Genomic DNA, 15,376 nt, shown 5'->3' on the forward strand with positions numbered 1-15,376 from the left:
AGGAAAAGATTTATGCAAATGTGTGTGTGTTTGTACGTTACCCCCATCAGTTTCTTAATCGCTCCAGAGTCAGACTGTCATGGCACACAGTTCTCTATCCGTCCAAAAAACAACGGGGCCCTTCCCAGGTCTGTTGGTGAGACATTGAATCATTCTGTGTCCACTTTAACTTCTCCAGGAGGGAGAAAGAAGAAACTTTGCTCTGGGTTCTCTTCTGCCCGCATAAGATGCTTTCAATATAAATCCAGTGTATCGCTCTTCTGGCTCTTGCAAACAGCATGGATCGTTGTCCATCTCAGTGGGTCCAGATTTCTTCTGAGTTTCATTTTTTTTTTTTCTTGTAGAAAGTCACACTGCGATTTTCAACATGCAGGAAGGCAGATCTCTCTCTTTCAGGCCGTGCTGGAGAAGCGTCTCTGGCGGAGTAGCCATGGAGAAGGGCAGGTTTCTAAAATCCAGACTCAAAAACGCAGATGTTGAACTCAAATCCCATATATGTGTGCATTTGTGTGTGAGAGAGGCAAAAGAAAAGTTTAGTATAGGTTCAGAGTTTGCACAAAGAAATATTATCAGTCAGTCAGTCAGTTGTCCCCCTGCCTGTCACTTCCTTCCACAACATGAACTAAACAACTTTCTTTTCGCATCTCTAATGTCCCTTTTCACTTTTACCTTCTTTCCCGACTGATCGCAATATTTAAGACAAACGAAACTTCCTTCAGGAAAGTTTTAACTCTTTAACCCCTTAATTGGTGCACTCTGTGCTTTTTCATATTTTTCTTATGTTTTTTTTTATTTTTCCATCAACTGTTTTACTTGAAACTATTTAAACTATTTAACGTATTTACACTCAAACTTCCACGCTGTGAAAAACCAAACTTATCTTCCAAATTAAAGCACATTTAACACAATCATCCCCACTTTTTCCTTTCATTATTTTATAAATCAGAGTATGAAGAAGGAGACACCCCTGATGCCTCAAGGTTCCGCAACCATTTGTTTTTTACCCGTTCTGCACGTCTGCCCTCTGGCTTTTCTCCTTTATGAGGTGTAGAAAATTACTAAAAACCACCCGCAAAACCCTGTGTTTTACTTTATCCCATTGTTACCAATGAGAACCTCCCTGCAATTCAGCTGATGTCCTCCCTCTCGCAACTCAGGAACCTAATTAATTAGTTAGGAGATGATGGTTAACGTGTAATAAAAATAATAATATACATTATATCATACAGAGCAACTTCTCACCCAGATATATTTGAAGACAAATAGTTCGGATCCAATCGGCCAGAAGCCGCAGGCGGGCACCAGAACTCCCCTCCGTAAAATGGAAGTGGACTGAGAACAACTCTCAGGCTGGCCAGGCGTCCGTGTCCCCGTCCTGCGGTCTCCTCTGGCACGTTAGATCCTGTTCGTGATGCCAAAATTGTTATGGAATTTTCTTATCAAAGTGGAGAGAAGTTGACTCATAACAAGAGAAAATCCGGACTTTGTCTTTATAAGTTTTATTCAAAGGCATCAGCGTTTGAATGACTCTGTCACCAAGCAAGTCAGTTGAACAGAGCCCCGATCAACATTTACACACAGTATTTATACCAGAACATGACAGTGTTATCTCAACTTCAAAGAGTCTGTGTTTTATGACCCAAACCCTTCTTGAGTTCAAAGGTGACAATGTTATCTAGGAACAGACCTAACTGCCCTTCCTGACATTGTCCTAAAAGATGGGTCTGAACCATTAAACTTCTGATAATGGCTTTTACAGCTTACTCCCTAACACAGATGTTCACAGAAGTGAGGTAACCCAAAGGTCACACACTTTGGAACACTTAATAAAAGAATTTCCATTACACAGCACAGCCAGGAACAGGAACAAGAGAGGTAACAGCGGACTACTTGTGTATCCGATATTCATTCATGAATGGGGGTAATTAAGGTGCAAGCGTGGCTTGACTTTTCTTTCTGACGTCTACAGAAGCAAACTGTGTTCCAGAGAGTTCCCAGCAGAGACCCTGTCTCTACAACTCCGAGTGGAGCGGTTTTCCTAGTCTGAAGGAAGGACAAAGGTACCGCAACACAGCACGCCGCTCTGCGTGCAGTTCGGCGCATAGCTACCGAAGTTAGCTGCAAGTTAACCCTTTGTTCAACGTGGATGGTTTCCTCAACTTCGTCGCCCTGGTAAACTTCTCCTCAGCACGGTTCACATAAGAGGTAGTCTTTGGGCAGAGAAGATTAGTTTAGAGGTAAATAATCTAAATTATTTTCATTTAATGATGTTTGTTTTTGTTTGTGTTGAGAAATTCAGCTACAGTAAGTCCTAGCAGACTAGCACTCAACTAAGGATGTGCTCTGTGTTGTTATTTTTGTTTTTTAAGTTAACACAAACTTTATTTAAAAGGTGGTTTTTAAACACAGATCGGCCATAACGCGCCGCTTATGCATTTTAACCCTTTTTATCAGTGGTATTTTAAAAGTATGTGTTTGATTCTGGTAACCAGCTATAAGTTTATTTTGTTAGCCCCAACCGCTATCAGCTAAGAACATGTGCTTGCCTACGTCTTTGAGTCAGCTGAAGATAATTTACCCAGAAAGGTTGTTAGTTTCCAATCTAGGAAATAATATTTCCCTAAATATTATTTTACTAAACTTGATAACCATACACACCATTAAGAACCATTTATCCAGAAAGGTTTGGTTCTTATTCAAAATAATATTTCCTTAAATACTATTTTACTCTTTCCTTGATGTTCCTCAATATTATTTTAATAAATAAAGGCAGCTAATTAAACACCATTGAGAATTGGTCATCCAGAAGGTTGGTTTATTCAGCAAATCATTCTTTAAAAATGTATTTTATTGCATTGTGAATGGTTGTTTGAAGGTATACCAATTATTGCCTACGTTAGTTCCAAGACTAACTTAACTTCCTTTCCAGATTCTTCAAGATAATCCTTGGTTCTCAAACCTAAATAACTTTGCGTGGCAATGTTGCATCACTGTTTTGGTCATGGTTTTCAAGCATTTTTGATTCAGTTGTTTGTATTGGACATAGCCCATTAGTCTTCCTTATTCTTTCATTGTGCTTGGTAGTTTAGCTGGGTTGTTTTAGCATAGTAAAGAGTTTGTTGATCGAAATATGTTTGACTTTGAGTTGACTTATTTTTGTTAATACATTCTTGTATTTTAAGAAATTGTGTGAATTCATTCTGTCTGTGTACAGAGTTTTGCTGTTCAATAATGTCAGGGCTTGGATCATCCCTTTCAATTTTGTCCTAATACCACTGCCTTATTGGGCTGGTATTCACAGAACAACCCTTAACAGACCGAAATATTATTTAATAAAATATTTAAGTATCAATATTAAATATTGAATAATATATTCATATTCATAATCACAACACATTGTAAAACGATGACATGTCAAAAAAATCGGTACTTAGTATATAAAACAGTTTGAACTGATGATGTTGGAATCTGGCAGTGCCCAGAAATGGCTCCAAAGGACTTTTCTGAAGTCAAGTCAAGTCAAGTTTATTTATATAGCGCTTTTCAGCAACAAGGCACTCAAAGCGCTGTACATGAGGAAAAACATTACAATGATACAGAACACAGAAAAACAAATCAAATGACACTAATAATCCTTGGGAGTAATAATAATGAATAATCCATCTGGGTTTACTGGTAGAAATTGGTTCCAAGCCACTCTTAATAATATTGCGTCTTATGCTAAAAGAAGATTAAAATATTGATAGCCTCATCATTCCACTGAATTCTAACTAGGGAAGCTGAGTCACTGGTACAAAGACAGCTTTAATCAAAATTTTCAGGTGCTAATAATATATTGCTTTTACTGGTACTGAAGTTGAACTAAGTAATAACAGTCCATTGTAGTCTAACTAAGAAAGCTGGGTCATTGGTGTAAGAGCAGCTATACATTACAGTATCGTGTTATGCTCAGTGTTCAAATCATTGTAAAAATAATTTAAAAATAAAATACTTCCAGATTTTTCATGGTAAATGGACATTTTTCTACTCATATCAACCATTCAAATTGCTTTTAAACTGCAGGTCACATTCAACCATCACAAATGTTCACATTTATACACCCATCCTAAGATCAGTAATCAACTTGGAGTACAGTGTTTTTCCAAAGTACACTTTGACATATGGCAGGGGTATGCTGGGACCAAACTTGCAACTTCCAATTGCCATGCCACAAGACATCCTGCTGAGTCACAGCTGCCCAGCTGTCAGTACAAACCTTCTGTTTAAATAAGTAGGACACCATGGAAGTACTATCCAGGGTGTAACCCGCCTCCAGCCCATAGATTGCTGGAGATAGGCACCAGCTTCCCCACGACCCACTATTGAAGAAGCGGTATAGAAAATGACTGACTGACTGACCATGGAAGTAGGAGCTGCAGCTTTTTTTATGACCAGCAGGTTACCAGAGTGGGCACAGGTGCACTTCATTTGGAAGCATGTCAAGAGTCCCTGGAATGAATAGACATGAAGATTCTCTAAATAGAGTGGAAGGAGAAATTGAAATGTAACTTTCCAAAAAAAGAGCAAGCAGAAGGATCCGGCAACAGTTTGTTCGACTCAGGGTGAAGATAAGGAAGGATGTAAAGGACATCTGGATGTAAAGAAGGATGTTCTAGAATTGCGCTGCTCAAGGTGGCAGCAGGTTGGAGTAGCTCTGTTACTTTTGATTCTGATTTATTCTTTTTTGGGAACTATTCCTCTTGTGCTGGATACAGTTGTTTTTTTTTGGACGACTGTCCTCTCCGGTGTCAGATGCTGTGCAGCTTGGAGGATTTTTCCTAATACTTTCTATTTTTGGATATTTGTTATGATGCATTGCCATGGCAAAGGGTTGTTTCTTACAACCGGGAGCAGCTGATTAATATCTCAAAAGCTCAAATAATACTTCAACTACAACCCCAAATCCCCGATGAGTTGAAAAGGAGACACCGTGGATGCAGAGCAGGTGCTAAGAGAAAAGAGAGAAGGAGGAAGTTAAAACCATCTCTTCCGTCGATTATGATGGACAATGTGAGATCGTTGGGAAACAAGTTGGATGAACTCCAAGCCCTACAAAGAACGCAGCCAGAGTACCGGGAATGCAGTATTATGTGTTTTACTGAGACATGGCTGCAGGATCATATCCCCAACTCCAGCGTCTCGCTGCCGGGCTTTTTAACGATACGAGTAGACATAGATTTAAAGAGGAGCGGCAAATGTAAAGGAGGTGGACTGGCAGTACTTGTGAACAACAGATGGTGTAATCCAGGACATGTAACTGTGAAGTGTCATCTCTGCAGTCCAGATATTGCAATGTTGGCAGTAAGTTTTCGTCCATATTATTTACCCAGAGAGTTCACCAGTGTTATTTTGGCAACAGTTTACGTTCCACCTTCCGCTGTTGCCGACACGGCATGTTATGCCATCAGCTCAGTGGTTGCTAAGCTACAAAACCCCAATGCTTTTGTGGCAATTTCTGGTGACTTTAACCACGTCTCACTCTCTGCTACACTTCCAACGTTTCAACAGTTTGTCAGCTGCTCTACCAGAGAAAACAAAACATTGGATTTGTTTTATGCAAATGTCAAGGACTCATACATCTCTACAGCAAGACCTCCTCTAGGCAAATCAGATCACAATCTTGTTTTTCTCTGCTCAAAATATAAGCCCCTTGTTCAGAGGCAACCTGTAATAAAGAGGACTGTGAGAAAATGGTCACAGGAAGCTGAAGAAGCTCTGCAAGGTTGCTTTGAGGCTACAGACTAGGACGCACTGTGCCAGCCACATGGAGAGGACATCAATGCCATGACTGAGTGTGTAACCGACTATATAAACTTCTGTGTGGATAACATCATCCCCACCAGAACTGTGAGATGCTTCCCCAATAACAAACCTTGGATCACCAGTGACCTCAAGGACCTGCTTAACAAGAAAAAAAAGAGCCTTCAGAGAGGGAGACAGAGAATTATTGAGGAGTTTACAGAAGCAACTTAAAGTCAAGATAAGAGACAGCAAGGAGGTGTACAAGAAGAAGCTGGAGAGCAAGTTCCAGCAAAACAATATCAGAGATGTGTGGACAGGGATGAAGAAGATCACGGGCTTCAGGCAGAGGGATGATCGGACCGATGAAGGTCTGGACAGAGCCAATGAACTGAACACATTCTTCAATAGGTTCAGTTCAGAAACAAGCTTCGTACCCTCCTCTCCTGCTCACAGCCAAACAGACCTTCCACCTTCCTTTGACCCACAGGACCCACAGCTGTCCAGTAACACCTCACATTTTTTATCTTCCACCTCAGCCCTAGACCCTTCTGCTTCTACATGTTTGCCTTCAACCATATCAGAAGATGCTGATGCTTCCTTTGCTTGCCCCTTCCACCTGTGTGTCTCAAGAAGTCAAGTGAAGAGACAACTGGAGAGACTGAATCGAAATAAGGCTGCAGGTCCAGATCATGTCAGGCCTAGAGTCCTGAAGGCCTGCACTGAGCAGCTCTGTGGGATTCTGCAGCACCTCTTCAACCTTAGCCTGGCCCAGAAGAAGGTTCCGGTGTTGTGGAAGACCTCCTAAATTGTTCCAGTACCAAAGAAAACTCACCCATCAGTCCTCAATGACAATAGACTTGTTGCCCTAACATCCCACATCATGAAGGTCCTAGAGAGACTCCTGTTGGCCCACCTGAGTAAGCAAACAGTAAACCATCAGGACCCCCTTCAGTTTGCTTATCGCTGTGGAGTTGGAGTTGAAGATGCCATCATACACCTGCTTCAACAAACCCACTGTCATCTGGACAAAGCCAGCAGCACTGTGAGGATAATGTTCTTTGATTTCTCCAGTGCATTTAATACAATCCAACCTGATTTGCTTTGTCAGAAACTCCAGAAGACTCAGGTGGAGGCCTCAACAATCTCCTGGATCAAAGACTACCTGACAAACAGACCACAGTTTGTGAGACTGAAGGGTTGTGAGTCTAACCAGGTAGTCAGCAGCACAGGAGCACCACAGGGGACGGTACTCTCACCATTCCTTTTCACTCTGTACACCTCAGACTTCCAGTACAAGACAGACTCCTGTCATCTGCAGAAATACTCAGATGATTCTGCAGTCGTGAGGTGGATCAGAGATGGACAAGAAGCTAAGTACAGGAAGGTGGTGGACTGCTTTGTGGCATGGTGTGGAAACAATCATCTCATTTTGAATGTGACTAAAACAAAGGAGATGATTGTAGATTTTAAGAGAAACAGCAATAAGTCAAAAACTATTTCTATCATGGGAGAAGAAGTGGAGGTGGTGGAGGAGTATAAATACCTCGGTGTTCACCTGGACAACAGACTAGAGTGGAGATGCAACTGTGAAGCCATCTACAAGAAGGGACAGAGCAGACTGTACTTCTTGAGGAAGCTTAGGTCCTTTGGTGTTTGCAGCAAGATGCTGCATATCTTCTATAAGTATGTTGTGGAGAGTGTGATCTCTTTTGCCATCATCTGCTGGGGAAGCAGCATCAGAGCCAGGGACTCAACAAGCTGATAAAGAAGGCTGGATCTGTTCTGGGGACTCCTCTGGAACCTCTGGAGATCATTGTGGAAAGACGGATTCTTCATAAAATGAAGAACATTATGGAGGACCCTGAGCATCCTCTTCATGAGACTATCCTACAACAACAGAGTGTATTCAGTCAGAGGCTTCTTCAGATCTGTTGTAAGACGGAGCGCTACAGGAGATCCTTCCTGCCCACAGCCATCACCATCTACAACGGCTCTTTGAAGAAACCTTCATAATGAGCTACAACAACATTTAATTTCCCTTTGGGATTAATCAAGTTTTTTTGAATTGAATTGAATTGAATTAAACTGACTGTCAGACACAGTATTACAGCACATACACATTGTCACACAGAAGGATTTAGAACAATATCTGGGACATTAAAATCCACCATGCTTGAATCTAAATGCTGCATGACACAAATGAGAAATTTAAACTATTTCTAGGCTAATCTTCCCTCTAAACATTGTATTTACTAAGTGCTTTGTGCTCTAAAGCCAACATTAATTGCTGTTGAGTGAGACACAGCACCTCCATACACAGCACAGTGTGTTTGGAAAAGACAAGCTAGCCCATAAGGTAATATTTGCTCAAAAACAAAGACTAATGTAAAGTTGGGTCTGTTTATATGAGAAACACAAACGCCTTCTGTTAGATGTGTTCATTTCTCTCAGTGGGAAATCCAAATTGTCTCATAAAGACAAATGCACAAACCTTCAGATAGTCTTTGTCTCAAACATTTTGAATACACACTAAGCTACATCAGCGGAGAGGATCTTTGATGATCCATGATCCAAGTAAGATTTGAAGTAAGACCATTTGGTGCTGCTGTGATCCATGAAGTAAGCCGTCACCTGATCACAGCGGCAGCAAATGGTCCACATTTCAAAGTGCTGTTACGGAGGTCCTGTGGACAACAACTTCAAAACTGGAATGAAAGCTCATTTATGACCTGTTTCTTCGTGCATTTTAGTTTTGGAACCATATAGTTGAAACCAGATATTGACATATACTGTATAAAAATATTTCTCATGGTCATACTGAGATACATAAAAGTGAGACTACATTTTTGCTCTTTTGGGTCAGTTAAGAAAATTGTTTCTATTTGCTAAATGCATAATTTATTTTAGACAACGTCTTTTAACACCGCACAAATTCAGCAGTTGACATATCTATCATTTGCATTTGGTAAAATCCCCTGTACACCTAATTTCTTGGGTCGATTTATTTTTATCTATCCTTCCACAAGCCTGGGACAATAGTTGGCAAGAATTTTGGACCTTTGCTTCAGACACAACTGCTGTAATTGTGTCAGGTTTGTAGGCCTCCTTGCTTGCACACACCTTTTCAGCTCTGCCTGCAAATTTTCTATGGGACTGAGATCAGGGTTTCAGGATGGCCACTCCAAAACATTGACTCTGTTGTCCTCAAGCTACTTTGTGACCAGTGTGACTGTATGATTAGGGTTTTTCTCCTTTTGATTATTATATAATATATATATATATATATATATATATTATATATATTATAAATATATATATATATATATATATATATATATATATATGTATATATATGTATATATATATATATACATAAGATATTTGCAAGATTGTTATACCACCTATTCAAAACTCAATGAACTGTGATACCTTTTACACTCTGATGGAAAATTCTTATGAAAGTACAGCCTAACTGAGGATAAGAACAGCTCAAACCTAAGGCATTGATATGTAGTAATGTTCTGTGCATGTGACTGCCAACATGTCTCCAGCACACTTTCAGTGTCAGCAGCAGCAATTGCATTTCACGTATGGCTCAGAAGAATGTGAGGATGGAAAGTAAATGAGCTGCACCTAAGACACAAAGGCATTCTTAGCCAGATTTGACTCCAGCACGATGCAGGGAGCACGTAAGGCAACTGGAACATTGGACACACTGGCAGATGGGGTGGAGGGGAGAAGATATTTGATCAAGGTCCAATCTTTGCCCATGATTCACCTCCTGCCAGCTCCTCTTAACACCTCTCATGAGCAGACATCTCTGGCTGCTCTGATATGTATCACAGTTATATCCAAAAATAGGAGCGCAGAGTTCAATACCAGAAGGAAAACTGATTCCAAAACAAGTGTTTGCAAATCATAGCCAATCATTTTTGATGTCTATATCCACCCATTGTCTTGTTGAGTTATTCGAGGTTACATCATGGTGTAAAGAGGTCATGAGGGAAACCCAGATATCTCTTTTACCCGGTGACACTTTTCAGCTTGTTCTATGGGATCCCAGGACATTCCCTATCCAGAAGGGATATAGTTGTAAACAGATATTTGTGTACACTGTATAAAAGGCTCATAACTAATTTTGGTCACTACCTGAAATCATCCTAAAGCATTCCTGGTTTAGATCAATTTAGTTTACTAAAAGTGCTTATTTGCCAAATTCCCAAATTATGCTAGAACATTTGGATTTTTTTTACTTTCTTCAAATTCTGAAATTAACATAAACTCAGATCATTATTCTTTTAAACAATCTCTGAAAGCCCAAATGATAATGTCATATCTCTGTAAGTCAATGATGAGTAATTCATATTTAAGTTATTCAGAGGTGCACCTGTTGAGGTATTTTAAGGCAACACCTCAAACACATAATGCTTCCTTGAGTGACATCATAGAAAAATCTGAAGAAATCAGACAAAGGCCCCAGAAGGGAACTGTGGATGTCACAAGTATGGTTTATCCATGTGTACAATTTCTAGATGCTTTAAGGTGCCACATTCCTCTGTTCAACGTGTATGTATAAACACAATGAGTACATCCAGTCATTATACTATTCAGGAAGGAGATGTGTTCTGTGTACCAGAAATAAATGTGTTTCAGTATTAAAGGTGCATATCAACAAATCCCCGAAGTGGAGTATAATAGTGGCAGCACCATGTTGTGGGGTGGTTTGCTGTAGGAGGGACTGGTGCACTTAAAATAAATGGCATCATGTATAGAGAACATAAAGTAAAAATATGGAAAAATCTCTAAACATCAGCCACAAAGTTAAAACTTTGGTGAAAATGCATCTAAGCGTACTACCAAATTAGTTACGGACAACAAGGTCATTGTTTTGATGGGCCCATTGCCTTGATCAGAATCAGAATCAGCTTTACAGCCAAGTTTTTACAGACAAACAAGGAATTTGATTCTGGTACAGTTTGCTCTCAGTGAGGATTTCTTTTTACTTCTTTTTTTTCTTTTATATACATATAAATATAATAATGGAAATAGAAAATATATTTTTAAATGTACACATATACACAATTGACTTTACAATAGAAGATAATGTGAGATTAGTCCAAGTATGATTGGTGTTGTTCTGGAACTCTGATTGTCACATGTTCATTAGAGAAACAGCCTGGGGGAAATAACTGTCTCTATGGTGGCTGGGTTTAGCAGATAGCGCTCTATTTTGCCGACCTAAAGGTAAAAGCCTAAACAGCTTGTGTGCAGGGTGTGTGGGGTCTGCAGAGATTTTAGATGCCCTTTTCCTGACCCCAGACCTGTATAAGTCCTGAATAGAGGGAAGGTCAGCCCTGATGATTCTCTGCAGACCTGATTGTTCGTTGCAGTCTGGACATATCCTTTGTTGCGAATGAGGCAAACCACACTGAGATGGACCAAGACAGGACAGACTGAATTATGGCAGTGTAGAAGATGACCAGCAGCTCCTGTGGAAGCTTGTATTTCTTAAGTTACTGCAGGAAGTACAGTCTTTGCTAGGCCTTATTCTGAACATTGTCTATGTGTGAGGACCATCTCATGTTTCGAAAAATGGTGGTACCTAGGAACTGGAAGTGGTCCACATCAGACACAGTGTTGTTGAGGATGGTGAGGGGGGTATGTGGGGGTGGTGTTCTCCAAAAGTTCACCATCATCTCCACAGTCTTGTGTGGGTTAAGTTCCAGGTGATTCTGACCACACCAGTGTGCCGGCCGATCCATCTCCTCTCTGTATGCAGACTCTTCACTGTCCTGGATCAGACCAATAACAGTGGTGTCATCTGCAAACTTCAGGAGTCCGCTGAGGTCCAGTCATTTATGTAGAGGGAGAAGAGGAGTGGGGAGAGAACACACCCCTGGGGGGTACCAGTGCTGATGGTCCTTGTGCAGGAGACGATGCTGTCCAGCCTCTTCTGCTGCTACTGGTCCTTCAGGAAGCTGGTGATCCACTGACAGGTGGATCAGGCCAGTACTTTGAGCTGGGTGAGCTTCTGGTGGATCATATAGAAAATTTGCAGACCGAGCTAAAATGGCGGGTGCAGGTAAGCTCATCTATGAACCTCACTCAGTTACAGCAGATTTGTTTTATTTAACAAAAAGGCATTCCAAAAAATATTTATACCATTGTCAATAAACAATGGAAAACTCTGTACTATCATTGGCATATTGCTGATCATCTTTTTTGCATGTTTCCACAGGTATTTTGATGATTTTATCCCTTATGATGAACTGAAGTCTTTCAGGTCGCAAGGCTTCCTTGCCATTATAAAAATCTTTGACTCTCTCCATAGATTCTCTATCGTACTCAAGTCGGGACTCTGGCTGGGCTACTCCATATGTTAATACTGTTTCCAGTTGGATGACACGTGTTGATAAAAATAAAAGATTACTTTAAAACTAAATCATCTGGGGCTTAAATGTAAATTTAAATAGAAAATGTTTTTTCTCAACCCCGATATTTCAAAAATGCCTCAAACCTCCCCCAAAAGTTAGCTGTTACAGAAATTGGTAGTAATTTTTGGTACTCTGCTGTTTATTTTCACAACAATCCTCATACTGTCAAAGCACACAAAGGTAAAGATATAAAGATACATGAAGTTTATTTAAATAAATGTATTAAATAATCAAGCACCGGAACTTTGCAAACAAAACAGCCCATTAACTACTTTCATTCCTGCTCAGCGTATAACATCACATGCATCAATAAACCTCCACTGCCCATTAATTTGTCACCCAGGCCACTTTTCAGTTTTACAGCTTTCACCGTTTGCCTCAATCAAATTTTCTTGTTTCTCAGAAGAAAATGTTAACTTGCTGCCTAATATATTCTACCCACAAACAGCTACCATGATGAAAATATAATCAGCATTATTCACTTTACTTGTCAGTGGCAATACAATCTCTCATTTGTGTATGTTGGGGCACCTGCTCCAGAAAATAGGTCTGGTCATTTGTATTCTAAGTAATATCCAAAATGGAGCAGAACAAACAAACTCCTGTCAACCAATACCATATTTGTAACAACTATATTGTCTTTTCCTACATCGTTTTAACATTTAACTTTTGCAATTTCCAAGTCATTTGTGATGGTGTTGGAAGTCTAAAGCACAGTAGATGATCCAGCTGATCTTAGTCCCAGAGGGAAACACTTACATTTTATTGCTTTACAAAAGATGCTGTAATGTCTTATCAGCTTTATTAGCAGCTTTATTGTGACAAATTCACATCAGTTTTATGACTGGGTTGGTGCTAGTTTGTTTTACAACATTATATTGCACAGATCTCCACACTGTGTTGCAACCAGGGCGATTTTGTTAAATAACCATCTGTTGCAAAATCAATGTCACATAAAAAGGGGGAGAAAAGTGACATTGCAATAACTTAAAATGCTTGAACATTTAGGATTTTTCCTTATTTACAGAGTAAAAACTATACTGTGTTTTTAGGTCATTCCCATGTAAAAACTGAATGAAGGACCTTTCTGTGTAAAAACACACTGATTATTTACTGCAGGTACTTTTCAGTGCTTTCCACAGCTAATAAAAATCTGGAAAACAAATATATTTTCTTCCTCGTTATGTTTACTGATTGTTTGCCTTATAAATATAGCTTAATGTATACAGTTAAGCCGCAAATTATTCATACTTCTGACAGTGTCACATTCTGTGGTTTAGAGCGACCAACATGCAGACAAAAGCTAGGCAGCAGCATGTTCAAAGGAGTCTTCAGCTTTATTTCCAAGGTTCTTCCAAAACGAAGCAAAACATTGCAGGTACTTAACAAAGACGAAAAGTCCACAACTTACAAAATTGGCTTAGCAAGAACATGGTACAAAAAGCACATAGACATGGGTGGAGAACGGAAGGAACCAGCGAGGAACAAACAAAAACCGAGAGCTTATGAACAGAGGGAAATGGAGTATGGACCAATGAGAAACTGAGGCAGGTAATCAGATGAGATGGAATTCAGGTGTGGACCAAGTAGTAGAGAACTGGGGGAATGTGAAAAGTTGCTAAGGTGACAAGGCTAGAAACAAAACGAAACACGAGGGAAGCTAGATAAGAACATAACCAAAAGAACCTGACTACAAAAACAAAACTATAAATAACAAAACTCAAGGAAACAGAACTAAGCAAAACTATGGATGAAGATAATAAACCAAAAGAGACATAAGAACCTAAAATAATCATTAGCTAAAGTAAACTGAGAAACTAAAGGGAATAGAAGAGAACACCAAAACCTAATAATTAACAAAGAACCCATAAAGAAACCCTGACCATAAATAAACAAAACCTAAACCACAGAAAGGAAACCAGGACGAGGAAGAACAGAGAAAATAAACTAATAAACAAAAGAGCGCAAGCGAACAAATACCAAAACATAAATAAACACAGATATACTAAATGGGAAACTAAACTAGAAACTACAAGGAAGACAAGGGAACTAGAATACAACGAATATAATAATATTCATAAGAAAACCATAACAAATAATAGAAAATAAACTACTAAAAGAACTTAGAGAAATTCCAAACTAATAGAAAACACAAGACCACAACAAAACCAAAGATGTTGCTTCACGACAGACAGATTTAGATTTGAAATTGTTTTCTTTTAATCAAGAAATTTGTTTTTGGAAGAAAATAAGACAGGCATCTCTCAAAAGATTATTAAGAAAAAGAAAATTCCTTATAAAAACATTATTTTTTTTATTTGCATTTAAAAAAAATATTGTCGTGAGCTTTGAAAGATGACTCAAATGCAGAAACTAACTGTGGTGGAGAAGAGCAGGGTCTTTTATAACCAAAAAACAAGTGGAACTTACAGGGTTAACACAAGGTGAGCAGGACATGGAAACCAGAAGAACATAACTGAGGAATCCAGCAAGGAACAATGTAAAGCAAGGAGCTTAAATACTGAGGCAAGGGTGGAGAATGACATTGGAACCAGGTGAGCTAATCAGAGGGAATGTGGAACAACTGTAGCAGAGTGAAGGCATGGAGACTGAGCGAGGGAGACTAATTAGCACAGAAAACACAAAAGGACAAGAACAATACATAAAAGGAAAACACGTTTAACACTGGAGAATTAACTAAAATAGCACAAACAAAACACAAGAATAAGTAAGAAGCTAACATATTGGAATTAGCTTATAAGACAAGATCTGACCTGAATAAAGAACACAGAGGCATTAACTGATATGGATAGAGCCAAATGACAACAATAAAGACCTAATACAGCAAGACCTTACTAAAAACAACTCAGAAATTATCAGAGAATAAACACAAAAGAAAACCAAAACACAAACCCCAGGGGATCATGTAAAAAATATTTATACCATTCACAGTAATCTAGGGGAAAATCCTCGTTGACATTACAACAGTCATCTTATAATTGCTAACAGCTTGTTGCATGTCTCTATTGGTATTTTGACAATTTATCTTTGGTGATGAGCTTTGAGGTTGGAAAAGCTCCTTGCCATTACCCTGATCGCTAGCTTTAGCTGGCCTACTCGGAAAACTTCAAGTCACAAGAAATATGTTGGTAAAATTAAAG

This window comes from Girardinichthys multiradiatus, chromosome 20 (assembly GCF_021462225.1).
Source record: "Girardinichthys multiradiatus isolate DD_20200921_A chromosome 20, DD_fGirMul_XY1, whole genome shotgun sequence".
NCBI lineage: Eukaryota > Metazoa > Chordata > Actinopteri > Cyprinodontiformes > Goodeidae > Girardinichthys > Girardinichthys multiradiatus.